Source organism: Hypanus sabinus, chromosome 30 (assembly GCF_030144855.1).
Source record: "Hypanus sabinus isolate sHypSab1 chromosome 30, sHypSab1.hap1, whole genome shotgun sequence".
In the NCBI taxonomy this organism is placed as follows: domain Eukaryota; kingdom Metazoa; phylum Chordata; class Chondrichthyes; order Myliobatiformes; family Dasyatidae; genus Hypanus; species Hypanus sabinus.
The window spans coordinates 25,963,220-25,987,813 of NC_082735.1; the positions used below are offsets into that span (position 1 = coordinate 25,963,220).

At 40.4% G+C, this 24,594-nt stretch overlaps 1 protein-coding gene and 1 long non-coding RNA gene across 2 annotated transcripts in view; one reads left to right on the top strand and one right to left on the bottom strand.

Moving 5' to 3' along the window:
• LOC132383470 (uncharacterized) lies at window positions 1–24,330 on the bottom strand. Its single transcript, XR_009508692.1, has 6 exons — window positions 24,288–24,330; window positions 22,823–22,888; window positions 19,724–19,885; window positions 2,516–2,664; window positions 2,213–2,242; window positions 1–507 (listed from the first exon to the last, which is right to left on the bottom strand). It is a non-coding gene; the product is annotated as an uncharacterized LOC132383470 (long non-coding RNA).
• Window positions 1–24,594, top strand: part of LOC132383464 (microtubule-actin cross-linking factor 1-like) — a 509,885-nt gene that overhangs the window by 23,082 nt on the left and 462,209 nt on the right. The window lies entirely within an intron of this gene.

Below are 24,594 nucleotides of genomic sequence, written 5' to 3' on the forward strand. Positions count from 1 at the left end.
TCCTTTCTAGCCTTAATGTATGGTTCTTTGAAATTTTATTCAGCCCCCCTCTCCCACAACCCCTTGTTCACATAAATGATTATTGTAACCAGGGATTTTGAGCAATTTAACTGGGAATTTTTATTTGTGAATCACATGCTCCTTTTCACAGTAGAGCCAAAAATCCAGGAACATTATAAAGCATAAAAACTGAAATATCAGCAGTTCAGAAGTGTTCATTCTCCTTTGCTCAGTACTTAGTTGAGCCACCTCTCACAGCATTTACAGCCAATAGTCTTCTTGGATAAGTCTCTATTAGCTTTGCACAATGTGATGGAGCAAGATTTGCCCATTCCTGCACAAGCTGTGCCAGGTTAGTCGGGCGCGATGGTGGACAACAATCGAGGTCTTGCCAGAGATGTTCGATTGGGTTAAGGTCAGGACTCTTGGACACTCAACGACATCAATTTTCTTCATTTGAAGCCACTCCACAGTTGCTCTGGCCGTGTGCTTTGGGTCGTCGTTCTGCTGAAAGACAAATTTCATCCCCATTTAAAGCTTTCTGGCAGAGGCTAGCAGGTCTATATCCAGGATCCTTCTGTATTAACAGCATTCATCTTCAATCAATTCTGATTAGATTTACAGTTCCTGATGCTGAAAAGCATCCCTTTAGCATGATGCTACCTCTACCATACTTCACAGTAGGGATGGTGTTACCTGCCTGATGTGCAGTATTGGATTTACGTTCAGTGTTGAGGCCAATAAGGTTCCACTTTAGTCTCATCTGACCAGAAGACATTCCATATCCTTACAATACCTTCTAAGTGTCGCTTTGCAAAATCTTTATGGGCTGCGAGGGGTGGTTGAACTAAGTAAAGGGGGATGAATGCATTTGAACTGCTGACAGTTCAGTTTTTGAATTCTTAGTTTTTCATGCTTCACAGTTTTCCGTTTTCTGGGCTCTACGACGGAAAAAAGCATGATTCACAAATAAAAATTCTCAGTTAAATTGATCAAAATTTCTGGATGTAATACTTGTGTGACCAAAGGGTTGGGAACTGAATACTTTTTCAAGGCACTGTATTTACCTGCAGAAAATATGCATAAATTTGTGGGAATTTTGACACTCAGTTTTGAGTACAAACAAAGTGCTGGAAATATTCAGGAAGTGAGACAGATCTGTTAAAATAGAATAAGTGTTATCATAACAAGTGGCTGACTTTACATCAGAACTGGAATAGTAAGTGGTAAACGGGTTTTCAAATCCCGAGAAAGCCAAGCAGGGAGAGATAAAGAAGTGAAGCCTGTTGAAAGTAAGGAAAGCAAGGGAGACGAAGTGTCAAAAACTGAGAGTATGGAGTAACAAGCTTGCAGGCGATTTTTTAAAAAAATGTGGATTTGGCTCAAGGGGCCGACTGGCCTACTCTACTATTTCCATGCTTGTGAATGTTAAGAAGTATCTGTGTGCTGCATCTGAATCTTAAAAAAACATATCCCCCTTAATCCCACATTAACATATCATATCAGGCATCTTGTGGCAAGTTCCTGCTATTGTCTGTGTTGAGGCTTTGGTTTGTATTACAAGTGCCTTCTGGAATTCTGTATTTTGAATTTCACTTGCTATGTTTCCCCACTGTGCATGAAAGCCAAGATGTTGGAAACTGTAGAGTTGGGGCGACCAAGTGGGATAACTATGAAATGTTGGAATGAGTCCTGGAATGGGAGCTGAGAAGTCTATATCTGAGTTATGTGCTGAACACAGGATCATTATTGTATCACCCAGGAAGCCAACTGTGGCATACCTTCTATTGGGGAATTTGAGGAACTTGAAGCCAGCACACAGAGGGTCATATAGATACTGTAAATGACTTTATTGTAGAGTAATGCAAAGCTTATGGAAATCCTTGGACATTTGAGAACCATTAACTCAAAGGACTGATGATCTTCATGAACACATTGCCACTGTTACTTCATTGTGGCTGGTTTATTGCTTAGCATTTGGTGTGAATGCTATATTTGTATTCTAATCTTTTTCTGAAGTTCATTTTAACTTCAAAATGTGCTTTTCAAAATTTAATGCGATCTTTCTGTGGTAACTCTTTGGTTTAAACTTTAACTTGTGTGAAATACTTTTCTTTCTGCTATGCAAAATGCAGCTACCATATTATACTTTTTAGGCCTGAAATAATATAGTTGTTAATGGGTATTAATAGTGAATGAACTGCGAGATTACCGGGAATGCTGGTGCCTCTGGCCACACCATCTGTAAAACGAGATAAAAAATATTTGACTTGGTTAGAATCAGGTTTAATATCACTGGCATATGTTGTGAAATTTGTTGTTATGTGTTAGCAGTACATGCAATACATAAAAATTGAAAATTACAGTAAGTATGTAGATAAATGTATATTATGTTAAATTAGTGCAAAAATATAGTGAAGTTGTATTCATGGGTTCAATATCTATTCAAACATCTGATGGCAGCAGGGAAGAAGCTGTTCCTGAAATGTTGAGTGCGTGCATTAGGTTCTTGTACCTGCTTCCTGATGGTAGCAATTAGAAGCCCTGGGTGATGGGATTCTTAATGATGGATACCGCCTTTTTGAGGCACCACGATAAATGAGGAAACATTTGGAATTGTCCACTTGCACGTTGTTGAAGTGTATTTTCCCCCATCCACTATCACTGTGGAGCAAATGTTCAAATAGCTTAATCGTGAACCAGTAATGTCTAACAACCCAACTCTGGCATCAATACATTGTGTAATTTGTTTTAATTTTTTAGCAGTTACAATTCGAGTGATATTTGAAGATTTCTCCTTGCCACAAGCTGCAGAGTGGAGTGAATAAGGTGCCATACACCCCTTGCATTTCACCATGGTCCTGACTTTGAATTGCAGTTTTCTGATGTTGCCCTTGGTAGCTGCCTGAAGGACAACCTCTGTCAGTGAGCTGTGTGAATTGATTAACACACAACATGCAGAAATTGAGTGGTGTTTCATTTCAACTCAAACCTGCTCAACTGCATAATGCACACAAATGGTTTTCCTGCTGGTTTCAAAATTGGCTATCTTAATAAAAATCTGCTGAAAATGCTAACAGAATCATTAGATGTTAACATATTTATTTTTTGGGGCAAAATTTTGTGCTGTGAGGGCATTTTGGCTGACCCCGTAATGGGTTGATGCCTTGTAAATGGGATTCGTTTGAGTTGACTGGCCATTTCATTCAGTTAATCCTGTTATCGTCATCATTATGTGCTGTTATTTGACATTGGTGATCATGATCCCATAACCATCTTTGATCTTGGTAAATCAATGATCAAATCTACTGAAGTGGTTTGCCATTGCCGCCTTCTGGGCAGTGTCTTTACAAAATGGGTGACCCCAGCCATTATTAATACTCTTCAGAGATTGTATGCCTGGCACTAGCGGTCATGTAACCAGGACTTGTGATATGCACCAGCTGCTCATATGACTGTCCACCACCTGCTCCCATGGTCTCATGTGACCCTAATAGGGGAGGCTAAGCAGGTGCTACACCTTGCTCAAGGGTGATCCGCAGGTTAGCGGAGGGAAGGAGTGCCTTTCTACTTCCTTTGGTAGAGACAACTCCCCACCCCACCACCCTGAATGATCCTGTACTGGCCTGGCCATAGTATGAACTGAGCTGAGTAACTAAGAGAAATGTGGGTGGGAATTTTCAACTGCTTATTGTATTTCTGCAGATAAATTGTGTATAGAGTCTTCCAGAAACATTTGATTCCGTTATGGCAGATGATTAGTGAATTTTTGTATGTTGGGAGGTTCTCCCATGCCTTTTGAAGATGATTAAAGGGTGAATGAAAAGGTGTAAATTTAGGTTCAAATTTGAGAATAGTAAAGGCAAATGAAGGAGACCAAACATAACTTTTTGGGACTATTTGAACTGGGTAAAATTTACTATTGAAGTTCTGACTGACCAAGATCCAAAGCAGCATTGTCTGGATTTTACAAGTAAAATTTAACTGGAAGGAATGCTATGACATAATACAGAAGGTCAAATGCTGAATCTGGTTGCTACCCATTTCAATTTGCCTCCTCGTTCACATGCTGACATATCTGTCCATGGCCTCTTTGGCCAAAATGAGCCAAACTAGGGTTGAAGGAGCTTCAAAGTTCCAAGTACATTTGTTAACAAAGTATGCATGAATTATACAACCTTACATCCACAAAACAAGAAACCCGAAAGAATCCAATTTAAAAGAAAGACCAGCTTCCAATGCACAGAGAGAGAGAGAGAAAAGAAATGCAAATCATGTAAACAATAAAAGCAAGCAAGGGCTTTGAGACTGAAAGTGAGCCCATAGGCCCAAAGCCTTGAGCAGCTGGAGTAGGCCCAAAGCCTCAGCCTCAGTTCATCACACTGCGGGGCAAATCCTAGTGGAGCCTGCAGACACAAAACCCAGAGTAGCTATCGCAGGACATGGCCTCAGCGTTGCAGAGCAGCAAGCAGAACTGGCCCGACCCTCACCTCTGGTCCCTGACACCCAGCATTTTCAATCTATCCAGTCTGTTGTTTAAATTGTTCAAGCACCGGGCTGTCCCTTGCATTTGGACCCAGGCATCGCCGCAGCAATACGCTCTGGGCACGGACCCTGTCGCCACATTCTGGCCCCTAAATGACCTTTCAAAATCATCCCAGTGCTTAGATTGATCCAACCTCACTCTTGATTTTTCGGGCCAAAGGATCACCCCAACCATAATCTACTCCAGCTGCTACCATCTGGGAGACGGTACCGCAGTATAAAAGCCAGGACCAGCAGGCTCTGGGACAACTTCTTCCACCAGGCCATCAAACTGATTAACTCATGTTGATACAATGGTATTTCTGTGCTATATGGACTGTCCTGTTGTACATACTATTTATTACAAATTACTATAAATTGCACATTTAGATAGAGACATAATGTAAAGACTTTTACCCATGTATGTCAAGGATGAAAGAAATAAAGTCAATTGAATTCAGGTGGACAGGACACCTTATAATCTTTCTAGCTGGCCTCCAACCTGATGCCATAAGCATTGATTTCTCTAACTTGCGGTAATCATATCCCTTCCCCCACCTTTTCTCTTTCCCATTCTGATTGCCCTTTCATCCCTTCTTGCCTCCCTGAAACCTCCTTCTCGTTATCCTCCTCTTTCCCTTTCTTCTAAGGTCCACTGTCCTTTCCAATCAGATGCCTTCTTATTGAGCCCTTTTACCTCTTCCACCAATCATCTCCTGGCTTCTTGCTTCATTACCCCTCCCCCACCCACCCACCTTCCCTATCATCTCATCCCACTTGTCACTTGCCAGCTTCTCTCCTCCCCCCCCCCCCCCAATTACTCTGGCTTCTGCACCCTTCCTTTCGAGCCCTGATAAAGGATCTCGACCCTAAAATGTTAATTCCCCTCCATGGATGCTGCCTGACCCGCTGAGTTCCTGCAAAGCTCTTGAGTTTGTTGTTGAGTCTGTCATGGCAGAGCCAATCAGGTTGAACTAGAAATGGGGTCAGCAACCCCATTACTTTAATTGGTAGTCATAGTACTGCAGATAATGAAGGGCAGGTCAATAAAATTGGCCCAATGGTGTTGCAGTCTTTCATTTTGGGGGAATTAAAGGGGCAGAAGTGTGTGGAAGAAGAATAAATACCATTTTTGTGCATAATCCTATAATTGCAACATTCCAGTAGTTGTCTGTTTGGAAATCCTTATTGTGTGTTTTAAGCAAATCTCCAAGCTACAAGTTTGTTTTTTTTAGTATTGTTACTGTACCTCTTGCCACCATCATCTTGTCCATATTTAGTCTCTTTGGCCATATTTTTGGCAAATTCATTATTGATATTTTGGTTACCCTGCAACTAGCAAGTTGACTTGAGGCCTGTGTGGCTGGAGATGGGCAGCACGGTAGCATAGTGGTCAGCACAACGCTTTACAGTACAGATGACCCGGGTTCAATTCCCACTGCTGCCTGAAAGGACTCAGTAAGTTCTCCCCGTGAACTTGTGAGTTTCCTCGCACAGTTCAAAGACCTACCAGTTAGTAGGTCAATTAGTCATTGCGGATTGTCCCATGATTAAAGTAGGGATAAATCGGGGATTGCTGGGCAGTATGTATTAAAAAGGCCGAAAGGGTATATTCCACACTGTATCTCAATAAATAAATTAATATTGGCCATCTTCAGAATTCAGAAGAGCACGTAAGTAAGGCTGCAGTGCCAGCCAGAAAAAAATGAAGTAGCTGTCTCTTGATTAATGCATTTGATGTAATTATTTGCAAATGCCCAGTGTTAATATATTCTAAACTCTTGTACGTTCCTTCGTTCGTTCATTATGTGCCGTGTTGTATGACGTGGGTGATCATGGTCTTTCCATGACCAGGATTGTTCTTGGCAAATTTTTCTCCAGAAGTAGTTTGCCATTTCTGCCTTCTGGGCAGTGTCTTTACAAGGTGGGTGACGCCGGCCATTATCAATACTCTTCAGAGACTGGCATCGGTGGTTGCTTAACCAGGACTTGTGATACGCATCTGCTGTTCATACGGCCATCCTCCATCTGCTCCCATGGCTTCACATGATTCTTGAAGGTGGGTGGGGGGGTTAAGTAGGTGCTACACCTACACCGAGGGTGACCTGCAGGCTTGCGGAGGGAAGGAGTGCCTTACAGCTCCTTTGGGAATCTCCACAAAGATAATAGCCCCAGTCATTTGTTTGACGTGAGGTTTGAGACAGGGTGGGTGTGAAGGAGCAAGGTTTGGCTACCTGTATACTATCATCAAAACATTACTTACAAAACTGATAAAAGTTTCGATAAGATGCTGATACTTCTTTTAAACAGAATCAGGTTTATTATCACGGACATATGTTATGAAATTTGTTGTGCTGTGGCAGAGATTCCTCTGTTTGATGAGTTTTAAGCCCAAATAAAGGGAGGGCCATTTACGAACCTGAAGAAAAATATCTTTATGTACGCAGGGCTGAACCTTTGGAATTCTCCACATGGGAACTGAAGCAACTTGTTGATTTTTTTTTTGTTTTGAACAAATAAATAGCTGAGATTTTTGGGTATTAAGGTACATGAAAGACATGTGGGACAAAACTGGAGAATGGGGAGGTAGTAGATGAAGAATAATCTTAATGAACGGTGGAGCAGGTCTGAAGGGCCGGATGGCTTTGGTCCTACTATTCTTCATATTCCTTTTGCATTTTCTTAATGCTTCGGACCAGAATGTCAAATATTTCATTCCTCGGAAATCCGTACACAGCTGGATTTCATGCAGCTGGCATGACAAATGACAGGTGATACTCTTGAAAAGTTAATGTTCAACTGCTGCTAAACCTTCTGGGCCTGAGTAATTAATTGCAGCTTTCCGCCAAATTAGTGGTGCTCTGAACGTAACCGGTGGCTGAGATATTCAGGAGTTCACCAGACTGAAGCTTTTGCCTCCGTTCCTCAACTGGAAGCTGAAGCTTAATTTTTGTTACTGTTACTTGCTAATTGGAATAAGCAGATTCATGGAAATGAAATTAATTGTACTCCATGGAGCTTATTTACAAACCTTGAATATTAAATCAGATCATAATGAGACTTTACTGTCATGAAAATGATTTGTGGTGTGATATTGGAATGGAAGGTTTTTTTAAAAACAGAGTTATTAAATTATGCATCTAAATGGCAGCTACTCCAGATAATGTTTAGATGGGTTATCCTAGAACTCTTGTTACCCGGGCACTCGTGATGTCAGAATCATTGAAAGAAAATAATAAATCATTTTATTATAATGAGATGGTGTTCATGGATTGTTCTGAAATCTGATGGCGGAGGGGAAGAAGCTGTTCCTCAATCACTGAGAGTGAGTCTTCAGGCTTCCAATGGTAGTAACGAGGTCATGTCCCGGATCATGAGGGACCTTAATGATGGATCAGATTTAATATCACTGGCACATGTTGCGAAAATTGTTGGCTTTGTGGTAGTGATACATTACAATGCATTGCAATGCAGAGGGAAAAATGTGAATTACAGTAAGTATATATAAAGAGGGGGAGGGTTGAAGTAAAGAGCTGAACCTTTTCCACCTCTGATCCTCCAACTGATCACTGGCTCATGGACTTCTGGTTTCCCTCTCCTGAAGTCTACAATCAGTTCCTTGGTCTTATTGACATTGAGTGAGAGGTTGTTGTTATTACACCACTCTGCCAAGTTTTCAATCTCCCTCCTGTGTGCTGATTCATCACCCCCTTTGATACAGTCCACAACAGTGGTGTCATCAGCAAACTTGCATACGATGTTGGAGCTGTACTCAGCCACACTGTCATAGGTGTACAGTGAGTAGAGCAGGGGTCTAAGCACACATCCCTGTGGTGCTCCTGTGCTAATGGAGATTGTGGAGGAGATGTTGTTGCCAATCCAAACTGACTGGGGTCTACAAGTGAAGAAATCCAGGATTCAATTGCACCAGAGCCTATTGAGGTCCAGGTCTTGGAGTTTGCTAATCAGTTTTGAGGAGATGCTGGTATTAAATGCTGAGCTGTAATCGATAAAGAGTATGGGAAAGAAATTAAGTGACTTTTTTTCTGTAGAATAATTGTTGGTGCCAGCCAAAGTGGTTTGAGTATCTCAGAAACTGATTTCCTGTCTCTAAAGTTTACAGAGAATGATGTGAAAAACAAAGAGAAAACAGCCAGTGAGTGGCAATTCTATGGACTTGTTAAAATTCCCTTGTTAATGAGGGAGGTTGGAGGGGAATGATCAGACTGGTTCAAGCTGATGGTCAGACAACAGTAACTCAAATAATGATGTGTTAGAACCGTGGCATGCAGAACAGCATCTCTGAATGCACAAGGTCAAACCTTGAAGGGGATGGGCTACAGGAGCAGAAGACCACTGCTGTTCCTAGTAAAGTGGCCACAAAGAATGTAAATGATAATAAACCTGATTTCTGATTCTAAATAGGGGCAGTTTCACAGGTTAGGATACTGATTTTCAGACCTGGAAGTATTCACGCTTTAAACTGCATCCGCAATTCTACTGAAGGTCTCTGATATAGCCAAGTCATTGGGTGTATTTAAGGCAGAGATAGATAGGTTCTTGATTAGCCAGAGCATCAAAGGGTATGGGGTGAAAGCAGGGGAATGGAGAAGATTGGAATAATTGGATCAGCCCATGATTGAATGGCGGAGCTGATCTGATGGGCCAAATGGCCTGCGTCTGCTCCTGTATCTTGTGGTCTTATAACTAATCTAACAGTTTTTTTTGGAATCCCCTCCAAGGCATCTGAGTCCTCCCGTGGATAAAAGAAATCACAACTATACAGGGTATGTAGTTTTATCAAAATTATGTTAATTGAAGAAGGTGTTTCTTGCTATTATACTAGAACCCTGTAGGCAAAGGTCAAAAAGTGAATATCCCAATTGGCTTAATTAGTTCCCTTGTCTGTGTGATTTCTTTTAATTTATAAAAAAATGTACACATTGTACTTGTGCCCTTTCTGGGAGGAAAGCAATTTTTCCATTCTTCCTAGCAAAGGATGATCTTGCACTTCTCTGCCATCTTCTTCCAATCACTGAACAAGTGAATTATTTTTATCTGCTCTTCCTGTTGAGGGCCGATAATAGATCCTCAGATTGTGTTGGTTGTTAACGCAAATGATGCCTTTTCATCGTGTTTTAATGTACATGTGATTAATAATAAATCTAAATTTATACACACTTATGTTTTGCAAAGATGGTGACACACAAAAAATAAATTGGTGTAATTAGAGCTGTGGAATCATCTGGTCCTAGCAGCACCCTCGGCTCAAAATATACCTAAAAAGTCAATGCATTTCTTCCTGATGGTGACAGGTTATGACATCTAGGGATCCTTTTGAAAATTCTCTTAAGAAGTGAACATAGAGCTGAATCTTCAGCATTCCGTTTTATATAATGCATTCTTTAATTCATCAAAATCATTCAAGGTTAATTCAGAAGAGTGCAGACAAAAACTGGGGATGAGCCTCAATTTTGGGGTAAATTGTCAAAATCTGGTCAAATGTATAGAAGATAGAGATTTAGATATTGGATTCCCTTCCTTCTATTCCTAAATCCATTTTCTAAAGGAGATATTCTCATGGCCATCCATTTAGAAGCTTTTTTTTCCTTTGGAGAAAAATTGGAAAGGGGGGGTATTTAATTTTGGAAGCATCTTCATTTTCTCTTATTGGGGGGGGGGATAAAATTGACGGAGGGCATTGCTTGTATGAGTCTACAAGCTTGAATGCATTTTTGATATCTCTACTCTTGAACTGCCTTGTTTTCTTTCCAAGGCCTTCTGCAAGCAGAGGCATTTTTGATGTTTGAAAGTATAATTCTATGCTTTCAACCTGCAGGAGGAATAACACTAATTACAAGTTTTACTGGGGCTTGAAATTAAAGAACAAACAATTGAATGTGTTCTGTGATCTTTACAATAATGTTCCTGAATACGCATTATTTAGAAAATGCCTTCTTGGCAGTATTATAACCCATCTTGCATTTTATCTTTGAAAATATGGATTTTGAACAAATGTAATCTCTTAGGAATTTAAAGCAGTGCCTGGAATTACCTGTAAAGTTCATTCGCCGTGTGTTTATAAAACAAAACTGAAAAAAAATGAGTGAAACCGGAATAAGTGACAGCAGAATTGCTTGATTTTAATTTTAAGCACAAGGAAGTCTGCCATTGCTGGAAATCCAAAGCAACTCACACAAAATGCTGGAGAAACTCGGCAGGTTCAGCAGCAATCTCTGAAGAGTATTGATAATGGCTGGGGTCACCTGTCTTATAAAGAAACTGCCCAGAAGAATGCAATGGAAAAACATTTCTGTGGAAAAGAATTTGCCAAGAACAGTCACAGTCACGGAAAGACCATGATCACACACACCATACGATAGGGCATACAACAAGTGAACTTTAAAAGCAGCTAGCAAGATTCACTATTTCCCCTGCTGTTTAACATTAATGTTTAACATTGCCAAAAACTGAGTGAGGAATGTTGTTGCTCGTCTGATTTTTTTTGTTTTGGAATTTTCTGCTTTTTCTGCTAAATTAGAACATGTTTACTAAAGCCAGAAATGTACTGGTGGTGTAAATTGAGATGCTGTTTATTTCATGAGTCAAATTCCAAATTATTCAATAGCTCTGAAACTCTTCCTGAGATGTTTCAAGGGTGATTTAGGGTTAGTGGGAAAATTCAGCACAAGCTAGATGAGCCAGGGGGCCTGTTTCTGTGTTTCTGTGACTCAGTTTGAGGAAGTTTCAAAGCCTCCTGGGTGGGAAACACCGAGGACTACTTCTGGACCATAACAATGCCCTTCTATTCAGATTCAGATTCAGATTCAGTTTATTGTCATTTAGAAACCACAAATGCAATGCAGTTAAAAAAAATGAGACAACGTTCCCCCAGAATTATATCACAAAAGCATATGACAAAACAGACTACACCAGAAAATCTACGTAATGTTTGGTGATCCCCAATCCAGAGTCCAGAGAGGCTGCTGCGTATTAATATCACGCTACTGTCTAGCTCCGTCTATGTTAGGCATTTCTTCACATTTGAATCCATCAGAATTATTTATTGCTTTTGCTGCTGCCTTCTCAAAGATCGGGGATGGCTTCTCTCCATCTATCATAGTAGCCAGGATCTTCTTGTGACCAGCCATTCTTATTCCACTTCCCATCCCCATGCTATCATAATCTTCAGTTTATTCACACATTCCTTCTTCTAGTTCCCTTCCTTGCCTCATTCCCTGTCCACTGACCTTGCCTTCCAGATTCTATCTTCAGTCCTTTATCACTTCTGCCTATCGCCTCTCAGCTTCTGACTTCATTCCCACTTCTCTCCCCACTACCCTATCATACTGACAGTTTTCCCTTTCATTCCAGTTCCCGAAGAAGAATGTCAGCTCAAAATGCCCATTTCCCTCCATAGTTGCTACCTAACCTGCTGAGTTCCTCCGGCATTTTTTTGCATCACTGAGATTTAGAGTATTTGGGATAGGACTGAGAATCTTGCCTGTGTAAATAGCAGAAATGCTCAATCTCTCAAAGCACTGCCCTTCCAAGCAGTCATCTTCTGCTCATCTCTGCATTCCCCATTGTCCTCGCCTATTGCTTCTAACCCGTAAAACTAGACTGGAAGCAAATCATCAGATACTCCACACCAGGCCATATGTTTTGTTACACTGACTGCCGTTCACTAAAGCTTGGGCCCATAAATTATGGTTCTTTCTTTTTTATAAGAAACATTGGAAATTTGTTTTTAGGACTACATTTAAATTGGAAATATTATACAAACATCCCCCCCGCCTCTCTGATTGTTACTGAGGAAGGTTACTGTGGTAAACTGAATGTATTGCCTTTTATTTCAATGTTTTTTTAACACTGGTGTTTATCCAAATATTCTCGACTGGTTGAAGAGAAAAGGAGGTGGTCAGTCTGAGCAATTTGTCAGGAAATCTACACCTCCACCTGAGATGAAATGTGTGCATATGGTGGAGCAGGAATCTCCATTTTTGAAAAAAAATAGTTAAAGTTAGGGAAGGTTTAAATGTCACCATGATCTTAATTAAACTTAACTGCAAACCTGAATGCTGTCCTTCCCAGTCAGCATTTTTTTTTAAAGCCTAAAACAGAAATATTTCAGATATTTTCAGAAACACTTGATATTGAGAGCTTGTCACTTCAGAATTTTCAGTTGCCATTGTATCTGATGTCAAGGGATCAATTTACTCTGCTGCCAAAGTTTAAAAAGACTCCACTATTTTACTGGCTTGTAACTACAAATCTTGGGTTTACAACGTTCCTTCCCATGCCTTGATACAAGTTTTGCAATTAGTTAAGTGCTTAAATGTCATTATTATCCAGGGACACTGGCAGCCAATTTGTGAAGAGTGGGTTCTCACAAACAGTATTGACAGACAAATTTTGTTACTGATGTTGATTTGAGGTGTGGATATTGTTTAACAGAATATGGATAAATCTCCTTTAGAATACTCAGACCCAGCATGTACATTTTGAGAGGTCATCTTTAGAATGGTACTATTGATAGTAAAGCATTTCCTCAATCAATAGACCACCAAAGGATAAACTTTATTCAGCACATGTATTGGGAGATTGCTGTTGTGTGTTGGAATTTTTGATGATATTTTATACGATACACAATAGTACAGAAGTGCTATTGGGTGCAAGTGGTAAGTGATGAGTTTCTTCACAACTTGGTTGTTGCAAATGTTTCAACTAAATATCAGAGAATCTATAGAGTATAGAACCTGAAATTCTTATTCTTCGCAGACATCCACGAAACGGGGAAAAAAACGAAGAATGATTGAACATCAGAGTCCCCAAGGCCCCCACTCCCCCTCCACACATGTTAAATTTTCATAATCATACATCATGATCATATTCAGAGTATTTCACTATAAAAACCATTTAAAATTCAGCAAACTTGTGTATGTAGCTTTAAAGTCAGTGCAAGAAACTTTGTAGGTTTAGAAAAATGTGTGGCTGCTTCTCTGCCGAAAATCCCACATGTTCCAGGAATGTGGAGTTTCGAAACACTTGTGTCAGTTATTCAAACATTTGCTGCTGTCTGACTTCAAAAATACTGAAATAGCTGCTGAGCCTATAGCTCAGATGCTTTTCACCTGTCTGTTCAGTGGTTTAAAGAATTCTTTTGCAGGCAGCATTTGTCATTTGATATTCAGGGCCTCCTTTCTACATTTGATGTTTTATTAAGCACAGACACCATTCTTAAAGATACTAAATGATTCCCAGTTATTTTTCACTCTGCTTTAAAAAGCCCCTTGCTGTACAGCAGTGAGTAAGCAGAATTGGCATCTATACCGGCAGTACACGACTTTTGAAATTATCTTGCTTTTGATACACAACAGGGTTATTCAAGTTTGAATGAATATGAAGTTTAGCAGTATTCATTTTGAATATAGTTGCACACTTGAGTTACATCAATTAATCAATTCCAGTGTGTTAATTTGATGATTTTCAGTTTTGTCATTTTTGACTTCCATTTGTTTCAAACAGTTTAAAAAAACTATCATCTAATGACTTTTAGTACTTCTATTTAACAAATTTAAAGCAAGTTTGAATGTTTCATATTTTACAGAATACAAAGATGAGTTTTCGAAGATGTTGTACTATTTATGACACACATTAATTCGAAGCTGTAGAACTAACTGAGAAAATCTTTTCTCGCCTGTTCTTGTCATTACAAACGAGCATTCTTGAGATTTGTATGTGCAGATGTAACCTGTTGCCTCAGTAACAGCCTGTGATATGCAGTGAGGTTTCTATTAGAATAAGCCAACGTTTTCCAGCTGCTGTACTTTTGCTAGTGACTGATCAATAAATGCTTGTACACATGTAGGTAAATAGGCACTACAGTATAGTTTTCTAGAGGTTTTAAAAATAGGATGTTTTTGGTGTGAACTGATGTATTTGCTATTTTAAAGGGCATATAAAACTGGCTTAACCTTGATAGGTGAAGGTACTGGATAAAACTGACCAATTTTGATTTTATTCGTTTATTTATTAAGATACTGCGCAGATTAAGCCCTTCTGATTCTTCGAGCTGCACCGCCCAGCGATCCCCTGATTTTTTTAACCCTAGCCTAATCACAGGACAATGTAAAATGACCAGTTAACCTACCAACTGGTATGTCTTTAGACTGTGGAAGGAAACTGGAGCAGCCAGAAGAAATCCACTCGGTTACGGGGAGAACACGCAAACTCCTTGCAGGCAGCATCGGGAATTGAACCTGGATCGCTTGTACTGTAAAGTGTTGTGCTAACATGGAATTATTCATATCTATGGCACAGAAGAAACCCATTTTGCCCATCATGACAGCCAGAGGTAGAAGTTTGGATTAATCCTGTTTTATAGCTGTTGGTCTGTTGCTTTGCACCTGATGGCTCATTCGGGTCCTTGTTAAATGTATAGTTTCTGCCTCCACCATCCATTCTGGTAGTATTCCTTACCCCTATCACTTGATAAATAAAAGTTTGTATTTTTCTCAAACGTCTTTTCCAAATTAACTTAAATCAATGGCCTCTAATTACTACTTTTTTTTTTTGCTAAAGGAAATGTTGTCACAAGCTGCTGTTGTTTGGTTGTGTTCTGTGCTTTTCCCCCGAGCATTTGTGGGCATGTTATGTTGGTGCTGGAATATGTGGTGACACTTGTGGGTTGCCCTCCCCAGCACAGCATCGGCTGAGTTGGTTGTTAACGCAAACGGCACATTTCACTGCTCATTTTGATGTACACTTGACAAACAGACTTGAATCTTGTGTTCAAAAAAAGAAACCGCAACCCCAGTCCCTTGTCATAATTCTCCAGCCCTGCCAAAGTCATAAATCTCCTCTGTACTGTCAAGCACTGTAGTGCGGTTACCATGACTCTTCATGCCATTCCTGATGCTTCATGCAATTCCTATAATACTTTCCTTGTGTTCTGATTTTTATCCAGCAAAAGAAGTAGCCTATATGTTACCTCAACGGCTTGCTTCTCTAATTGCACTGCTGTCTTCAAGTATTGGTGGACAAGCTGCTCAAAATCTTTGTCTCTTAATATTGAGTAATCCCTGCCACGCACTTTGCAGTCATCACAGGCTAAGTTACATTTGCCACATTTTTTCCCCTCACTCAGCCAATCCTTGGGTCTAGAACTTCCTTGCTATTAGTAGCATTATCAAAGTATCATTTGGCAATTGTTTGTCCTCAGCTGAAGCTTCAATCATTATGGTACACCACAAGGAGCAAGTAATCTAGTACTGAACCCTGTAGAACTCCACTGAAAGCTACTTCCAATCGTAGCAATTCCCATCAATCATTACTGAGCCTAGTTTTAATTGAATGGGCCATCTGCCCATGGAATGCAAAGGCTTTTACTTTCTTGATCAAACTGCCGTGTGATTTCTTCCAGTCGGGTGTTACAGTCCGTCCATACAACATCAAGTGCTGCACCACGTCAAATCTCTGATTCTACATTTGCAGCATTCCAGCCCTTTGTCAGCATCCCTGCGTCAAGCAACTTGCAAAATTTATAGTTGGAGTCTGTGGTGCATCTGTTTTAAAAGCTTGAGAGTTTTTTTACACCGGTGTCTGGCAATTATCTATCATCAAAAAAAATGCTCGACCACTTCGACTCTTTCTCACTGCCAACTTTCGTGTTCTTTTTCATTAATGTTAAAATCAGCCTCATCCACAGTACCCTGAAGATTTTGCGCATGACTTGGGGAGTGAAGCAAGAGGTGTCAAGCATTTATTGTGCCTGTTAAAGTCCTTGGCAATACTTGGCTAACTGCTTTTCTTTATTGGGAAATGTGTTACGAGTGTTTGCTGCAAAATATGTAAGCTGTTTGACCTAGAAAGAAGTGAAATGACCAAATTTGGACTTTGTCCCTTCTTTAGCAGAACTATAACTGAGGTCACCAAACTAGAAAACAAAAGCAGGAAAGGGCATTTCCTCTCTGTTGAGGCGTCTTCCAGGCATCCTTCATATCGCATCTGATAAATTAGCTCAGATCAGTATTTTATATCCGGTTCCTCCTTTAATCAATAATGTTTAGTCCCCACCAAGATTTCAATGACTCCATGCATGCTAGTTGTATGTCTGCTTTTCTCTGCTTATTTTGCTTCATAACTAATTTGTTTTCGTGAAACTGAAACTGATTTCTTGAGGATAAGTTTGGAGAGTAAATGCTATTTCCTGTGCAATACAATATTCTAATCTCAAGATGTTATTGCAGGTCTTTACAAGTTCTGTCAGAAATTCAATGTCCAAACCTGTTTTTTTTTCCTTATTAAGTGTTCTTCTTGACCTAAACATTCTAAACATGTTACCACACACAAAATGCTGGAGGAACTCGCTAGGTCAGGCAGAAAGGAGCAAACAGTCGACGTTTTGGGCCGAGACCCTTCATCAGGATTGGGGGATAAAGAGATGGAAAGTCAGAGTGAGAAGGTGGGGGAGGGGGAAGAAGGAGAAAGGTACAAGGTTGTAGGTGATAGGTGAAACCTGGAGTGGAGAGGGGTGAAGTAAAGAACTGGGAAGTTGATTGGTGAAAGAGATAAAGGGCTGGTAAAGGGGGAATCTGATAAGAGTGGACAGAAGGCCATGGAAGGGGTCGGCACATCAGAGGGAGGTGATGGGCAGATAAGGAGATTAGATGAGAGTGGGAAATGGGAATAGTTGAATGGTGAAGGGGGGGGGGCAGTTACTGGAAGTTGGAGAAATTGATGCTCAGATCATCAGGTTGTAGGCTACCCATACGGAATAGAAGGTGTTTCTCCTCCATCCTGAGTGTGGCTGCATAGTGGCAGTAGAGGAGGCCATGAACTGACTTACGGGAATGGGAAGTAGAATTGAAGTGGGTGGCCACTGGGATATCCCACTCTTTCTGGCAGGCAGAGCATAAGTATACACTGGTAGTCTCCTGATCTACGTTGGATCTAAGCATAGTGGCAGATCCATTTGAAATTCGAGAAAGTAGTAAAACTCCAATAAATCCCGCACAAGTCCTCCAATGGTACTAGACTTAAACCATCCTTCACAAAAATCTTCTCAATCTTCCGGAGCTCCAGGACATCTCTTCGCAATAATGTCCCCTTGCCAAGTTTATAGATCTTTGTAACAGCTCTCCTGGCAACCAATGCTTCTAAATTCGTTCTTTTTTTTTACAATTTACCACAATCAAGGCCTGCCATCACAAAGCAATAAATTGGAAGCAAAATTAATGAGGAAATACACATAACAGCTACCAAGTTAGGACAAATGAGTCAGAGGTCAGAATCAAAAATGCCCAATAAATGCCAAAGATTTAGAATGTCTGATGTTCCAAATAATTATAATTGAGATAACAGAAGTAAATTCTACAGTCATTTACTGACCTGGGAAAGTCAGTTTTAGCTTGAGCTTTAACTATGCATCTAACAATAAACAACTTTTCCATCAGCATTAACAGGATGGGCAGGAACTTGATGAAAAATGCAGCAGTTCTGCACAGAATACAGTAGTTGGCATTTCTCAGTGTGAATACAAAAGTTTAAAAAGTCTTGGGCAAACGTCCCAGAATGGCTGGCTTCTTTGTTGGCAGTTCCCTCTCTGTTCTGACTTTGACTTTGAAAGTACATGGGGAATTCACCAGTATGTCTAAATTCATTGCAATCCCCTCCTCGCATTGGTAAGAGGGGATCTGCAATCTTGAAGAAGGGTCTCAGTCTGAAACGTCAACTATCTATTCATTTCCATGGATGCTGCCCAACCTTCTAAGCTCCTCCAGCAGAGTATGTGTGTCTTTAGATTTCCAGCATCTTGTCATGTTTATGAGGGGATTTCTCTGCTTTGGAGGATTGACTATGTGAAACCCTATATTATTCAATGGTTCACTTAAAAAATTTAGATTAGTTTTTCATTTTGAATAAATTAATTTTAAATATTTTCATTGTTGGGAACATTCAGAAGTACTCAAAGTCCTTGGCTGTTTTGACATTGGCTAAGTTGGGGCGTAGCTTAATCAACTACAGTATGTGTGCGTGTGTCTGCTGTTTTATTGGGAGGGTTTGTTGTGGCTCTCACTTCATGTCTGTGTGCGGCACAAAACACTCATCTAAAATTGGCAGTACCATTTTTGGATCAGGGCGCTACAGGTAGCTTGGTCAGGAAAGGTTTAAAACTGTACTGGCTGGGTAAGTCACTGGTGTGTGCGAAATGCATGTTGCTAGTGGCAAGTACAGTCCCTCTGACTGTTTGTTTGTTGTGTGCCACGTTGCACGATGTGGGTAATCACGGTCTTTCTGTGAGCATAATTGTTCTTGGCAAATATTTCTACAGAAGTGGTTTGCCATTGCCGCCTTCCGGACGGCTTGTGCCTTCACAAGACTGCTGACTCCAGCTATTACCAATGCTCTTTCAGAGATGGTCTTCCTGGTGTCAGTGGTCGCATAACCAGGGCTTGTGACGGGCACCAGCTACTTGTACGACCATCCACCACCTGCTCCCATGGCTTCACATGACCCTGATTGTGGGGGGAGGGGGGGGGCTAAGCAAGTGCTACACCTTTCCCAAGGGTGACCTGCAGGCTAGCAGAAGGGAAGGAATGCCTTACTCCTCCTTTGGGAGTGACATATCTCCACCCACCACCCCATGTAACTGTAGTGTGTGCTGAATGTGAGACAGTAACAATCACGGGTCGTACTAGCATCTACGCTGCTGCTTCTGGTCATGACCCAGGAATTAGTTTTGAGTTCTTTTGAGCATTGTCATTTGTGAGCAACTTGTTGGAGAGCTAGGTGTTGTTTAGTCATACTGGTGATATCTATTGATATTTCTGGTTTGATTTACTGTTTAGGGTAATGTCTGATCCTCCAGCTTGTATTGTACCCTGATATAAGGTTACAGGCTGGTTTATGTAAGATCTGGCTGCCACTGTACTGATGCAGTCTGGCTGGATGTCAGGTGTTTTGACGTACAGTAGGGGTACTATCGTGAAAAACTTGGACCAACTTCAGAAGGTGCAAAAGAGTTTGACCACCTTTAGCTTTTAGATTGCACTTGAGTTTTAGATATATTTAAAAACTACTGAGACTCTTAAATGCAACCAAGCATTTAAATACACTGAAGTTTAAAAACCAGAGCTTTTTGGCAATAAGTAAAAGCATCAATTGAAAATAATATGCCTTCCATTTTGTTACCAACCTGCAGACATGGAATCCTTTTTTGAATCGCTTGGATCTTTGATCCTATGGTTTGTTTGAGTGATTCTCATTCCCAGAGTAAAGTGGGGGATCCCAGCAAGGCAGAGCTCTCCACGGATATAGTAATGGGCCCATCACCATGAGGCACTCCTTCATTCTGACGCTGTGGGAAGATTGAGACCTACTAAATGTGGCAAGTTCTGATTGGAACAGCAGATGCCAGTCTGCAAGTTATATTCTGGGATCTTCGTCATTATCAGTTAGCATATTGGCAGCTTTTCTAAAAATCTAACATAAATGTTAATATTTTAATACACAGGATTCCAGTTAATTGGGCCCTCAGTTAATCAGGACAGCCACTTACTTGGCCCAACTCTTAAAGAACAAAAAGTAATCGAAAATAGCCGGGATTCCTTGGGGCACTAAACTGCTTAGTTGTGGCAGGAGACTTGCTGAGCAGCTTCTAACTAGCATCAGTCGCCTGCACTTGTGTGGCCGTTAGTCACTACACTGTGCTTAGAACAAACAAGTTTTTAAATAGTGTCAGTTGCGTGTGATTGTGGTCAAAAAGCAGTGATTTTTGTCACTGATTGTTGGTGAGAGGTAAGCAGCAAGACAAGTCAGAACTGTTTTGCTCACTATGGCTTCAAGCATTGAGGCTTTGCGATACCAGAAACGGCTGGTAGTGAAAATGAAATGGTAATTACTACTTCAATAAGTTATGAACTATGAAAAATTTTAAGGTAATACACACAAAGTGCTGGAGGAGTTCAGCAGGTCACGGCCCTGATGAAGGTTCTCCACCCAAAATGTTGACTGCCTATTCCCATCCATAGATGCTGCCTGATCTGCTGAGCTCCTCGAGCAGTGTGTGCGTGTGTGTCTGTCTGTCTATCTCTGGATTTCTGGCATCTTTAGTTTGTGCCTCTTGTTTCTGCGAATTTGAAGGTATCGACTATGATCTTGAATGTTAAAATGAAAATTAAGAATTGTCAAAAGCATTGTATGAAAGCAGTCCATTATCTGTGCTGATTGTTAATTACAGCCAGTTAAAAGAACAATGCACTGTGCATTGGATGAACTCCGCCGGTAGCTATTAGGAACTAATACACAGTTTTATAGTACTGCAGTAGTATTGGTAATATTCTGTATTTCATTCAACTACATAACTTGTTACTCAAGTTAAACAGTAGTTTGACTTTTCTTTAATACCTTTTTAATTATTATCTTGAAACTTCAGCTGATTGTGGCAGCCACTTAATTGGACCAAAATGCACTGGTCTTGATGTGTCCCAATTAATTGAAATGCACTGTATTTAATTTTATGGTGGATTTTTAGAAAAGATACCAATGTGCTAAGAATGATAAGATGATCCCATTTTTAGCACCAGCAACTAGGGTTCGTTTCTGCTGCTACCTGTAGGAGTTTGTACGTTCTCCTCATGACCAGGTGTTTCCTCCAGATACTCTGGTTTCTTCCCACATTCCAAAGCTGTACAGGTTAATTGGTCACATGGGTCTAATTGAGCGGCGTGAGCTCATTTGGGCCAGAAGGGCCTTTAATGTGCTGTATCTCTAAATATTAATATTTAATGAACCATGTGCTGTATACTTTCTGTAAACTGTCATCAATTTTATTCCTGTGACTTAATTAAGCAAAGTTTAATTATATCCAATGAAGTGAGAAGGACAATTGCAGCTTTTAAAATTGTAAGGTGACAGAAGACAACTGGTGGCATTGAGTTAGTCCAACCTACAGCTGTGGAGAACAGGTTTGTTTTGTGTGGAGTATGTTGAGAAAATCATAAACTGTTTCGGCTAGTCTGTGCTGTCCTCCTGGCTGTTAAAAAAAGACCAGGTGAAGAGAGCATGTTCATTTGTTTTGCTTAAGTAAACAAGGAAGTAGAAAAGCCTGCCTTTGAGCCCAGTGGAATCAAGGTCTTAATCCTGTGGGTTTGGGAAGGTTACTGTACTACTAATGCTTACCACAGGATTACCTAGATGAAACCGTACAAAAATTTGCTGCAAGAAATTGCAACATTGAAGGGTAAGTTTTCTTCAAACCCTCGAGCTATTGCATGGTAAATTGTACAGATTCAGTAAAACAGTACAAGCTGGACTATGTCTGCTGCTGATCAGCTTTTTCTCTTCCATTGTCTGGAATTTTAAACTGCAGTTACTGCTTTAAAACAAAGTACAGTTGTAGTTAAAGTTGATGAAAAGTGCTGTCATCTGTGTGTCAGTTACGTGCTTCATAATCTTTTGTTCTTGTGGAAACTTTTTTTAAGTCACCGCATTTGGTGAATAAAATAGAAATGTGAATAAGTTGAGGTAAAGATAGCAGTCTCATTTGATTGTGGCCTTAATTTGTTGTTCAACTTTTTGAGATTGTGTTCAGTTAAAACTATGTGTGAAATGGTCCTTCATGAACTGTAAAACCTGTAACATGGAAAGTAAAGACTTCAGTTTAAGGTGTCTGAGTTCAATCCTGATGCTGTCTGTAAGGAATTTGTACGTCCTCCCCGTGGAATGCATGTGTTTGGTCTCGGTGGTCTGGGTTCTTTCCACGGTTCAAAAATGTACCGATTAGTTGCTCATTGTAAATTGTCCTGTGGCTAGACTAGGGTTAAATCGGGGGATGCTGGACGGTGTGTCTCGAAGGGCCTGTTCCACGTTGTAATTCTAAATAAATAGATGTACTAATTTGGTGTCTGCTTTGTAAAGTCTTTTTTTTTCACACAAATTTCCTTGCAGAAGAAACCTAATTCTAACTCTGCATGGAAATTCTGAAACTGCAAGGAAGTGTTCCAAAAATTTAGAATATGAAGCAACTGCAAAGGTAAATAAATTATTACTTCATCAGAACAGAAAAAATGCAAACAGTGTTCCAATTCGTGTCATAGTGCTGGATCAACTTGTACCAGCTCTGCAAAGTTCTTGTAAGAAAATTAGCCAGGAAGTTTGTGATCTATTCTTTTGAAGTTTTAAGAACATTTCACAAATTTTGTGTGGGTTTGTAGCCAATGGACTTTTGGACCTTTATGCAGCAAACAAATGACAGTTCATTATTTACTGTGTAAATTTGACTTGTTAATCTTACCCTTTGTGAATGTAACCATTATTCCCTCCTCACAAATCCTGTGAAACAAAACTCGTGCAATTATGTCTGGAAGAAACAAAACCCAGAGTTCTCATTAGTGTAGATACCCCCTTCCTCAGACATCTCACCCTGCAAAAATACATTTCAGGGAGGTAGCACCACCACCCCCTCTTCCCCCCCTCCCCCCCCCCCCCAGTCAACCTCCAAGGGTGTAGGTATACAGGACATTTGATTCTGAAAGAACACAATTTATTTGATCACACATTGAAATAATATGTTGTGGTCCCTAAAAGAAATAAAAGCATAAGGTGTATCCTTATTATATTGTCTTATGCAGAAAATGTGACATTAAAATATGTACTTATCATGGAGTCAGTTTTTTAATTCTATTACAACTTTAAGCAGGTCTACAGGGAGTTTGGCCTCATCATATAGGACATCAATAGAGTAGCTCCTCAGCAGCTAGCCAACTAGTTCAAATAATGTTAGCTACGCTGATGAACAAAGACACCTGTTAAACTCACCTCAACATGTCTTTTACAGTCATTTATCCCACCATGGGCAATAGAAAAGTCACTGTTGCAAACAGTGCAGTGAGCAACACTGTCATTATTTTTGACCCCTTTTAGGCAGGGGTACACTTTAGCATAGTCTGGGGTGAAATACGTTTTATATTTTCTGTTTTTGGAACACTCTGACATGGTGCTGCAGGACACTAAACTGAACTGATAGACAATGAAAGAGAGAGAGAGAGAGAGAGAGAGAGAGAGGGGTCGACTGTAAAGCCCGCCCACTGAGAAAACTGATAGGTCTACTTAGCATGAAGAGACCAATCAGGATGCTCTCTCTGTCACTTGGTACATCTGTCTCCCACCCCACCCCCCCACAAAAATCGATTTCCAGGATTTTGTATATAATTTTTGGTCATCAGGGAGCCACTATCAATATGCCGAATACTTCCAGAACTTCTAGGAGAGGTGGGATGTCTGCTTCCTCCTCTGTCCATCTATTTAAAAACTTGGAATCATTCAGTGATTCAATAAACAAAGTTCTTGTACATGCTGCTGCAGTGTTTGTAGAAGGTGACTAGTCAGCTTCTCTGATCATAATCTGCAGAGAAAAATTGGATTATTGTAATGTTGGAAGTACCTAGTTTAATACATTTGTCAGGTGGTTCTGAACAGACTGATATACTGTCGTTAGAGACTTAATTAGCTTGTTATATCACCATTTTGATCATTGTGTCCATACGTGTAACCAGTAATTTCAGTACAAGATGTGCTCATTGCTTAGCTGCAACTCAGACCTGATGACCTTATCACAATGGAGACAAGAAAAAATCTGCAGATGCTGGAAATCCAAGCAGCACGCACAAAATGCTGGAGGAACCCTGCAGGCTAGGCAGCATCCATGGGGAAAAAAGTACAGCTTACATTTCAGGCCTAAACCCTTCAGCAGGACTCACCTGAAATGTGGACTGTATTTCTTTTCATTGGATGCTGCTTGGCCTGCTGGGTTTCTCTGGTGGGGGGGGGGGGGGAGAGTGTGTGTGTGTGTGTGTGTGTGTGTGTATAATCACAATGCAGCTTCACATGACTAGTTTACCCATTAGCAGCATAATGGTTCTGTACAGCATTTGCTTCATTAACTGGCTTTTGAAACCGGTCCTTACCCAGAAAATACTGGGTTGTCATGGTCTTCACTGGAACCCACAGTGTTCTGTTTTGAGTTTGCTGTATTTATAGTAGTTGCCCTTCATTTTACATGTCGCA